This window comes from Stegastes partitus, unplaced genomic scaffold, assembly GCF_000690725.1.
Source record: "Stegastes partitus isolate 25-593 unplaced genomic scaffold, Stegastes_partitus-1.0.2 Scaffold486, whole genome shotgun sequence".
In the NCBI taxonomy this organism is placed as follows: Eukaryota; Metazoa; Chordata; class Actinopteri; family Pomacentridae; genus Stegastes; species Stegastes partitus.
The window spans coordinates 362,787-364,041 of NW_007578217.1; positions in this window are offsets into that span (position 1 = coordinate 362,787).

Sequence of the window (1,255 nt, forward strand, 5' to 3'; positions counted from 1 at the left end):
CTCTCTCTCTCTCTCTCTCTCTCTCTCTCTCTCTCTCTCTCTCTCTCTCTCTCTGGCAGCGTCGTTTGTCTACTCATTGAACCCATAGTCAGGAATGCGATGGTTGTTAGGGAGCCCTCTTTCACCTCCGAAGTGTTTTATTGATGAGCTCTGACTTCTCCTACTTTTTCACATGTCAAAGAAAGTCAAGTGTAGGCCTCCATGACTTCATTTCATGGCCTCCCATCCCAAAAAAAAAAAAAAAAAAAAGCATTTCTCTCCCCTCCCCCTGCCTCTGCCTGTCCTCTCTCTCTCTCTTTGCCCTTTCATGCACCCCCTTTTCTGCTTTAGTTTGGCTTCAACATCCACACAAACCTCATTCTCTTTCTTTTCCCCCCTTCGGTTCTGCTCCTTTTTGGAGTAAGCGACGGGGCTCCTCAGCGCGGAGGACTGGTGCTGCCCAAAGCTCCGAGTGTATGCTTCAAACACGGGCGCAGAGGGGTTGCTTTTGGGTGCGTTGAGGTGTGCGTTAATAGTCAAGTCATTCAACCAGCGCAGTTTGGGAGCGTGTGGCCATGGCTACACAGTCATTTGCTTTACTTTATTTACGCGTGCTATTTGCTGTCAGGTCGCAGGAGTGACGTCGCCGCGCCTCGCAAATGTGTCCATAAAAAGCAGCCGAGCTTGCCTAAAGGCTGCGCTCTTTTACGCATGGCGTTCTTGTTGACAGGAGGGGAGGAAGACTATTCGGGGGAAGGTGATACTCAAAAGAATCAACAAAAGCACGTGGGTGGACATTTCTGATTGCTTTCAGTGAGGGAAGGTGGTGCGTTTATTTATTTTTTAATGCAAAAGAATTTCAAAAAGTAAATTTAGTCCCACTTTGTGCGCAAAAACGTACTTTCCCAAACTCCAAGATAGGATGCGTTTTGGACTGTTTCCACTATTTTATTCTGCATAGTTCTACTTTGAAGCTAATATAAGTGTTTTAAATTCATAACTAGGGCAGAAAACTGGTGCAGGTTGAGCATTTTTAAGTTTAAGAGAAAATAGGTCTGCCGTGGATTCAAACTAAATAAGAAGTGACACTTTGGCGCCGCGTCCCTAAACTTTGCGGCAGCATAATTATATGCGTCTCCATAACATTAATCTCATCTGTAGCGCATCGACTTGCTTGATAAAAGGCACGCTGCAGCTCTTTGTAATTTTAATTCGGTGTTACGAGCTCCAACATTCACGTGTGCGCTGCTACTTTCCGTCTCTCCCTCCCTCCTTC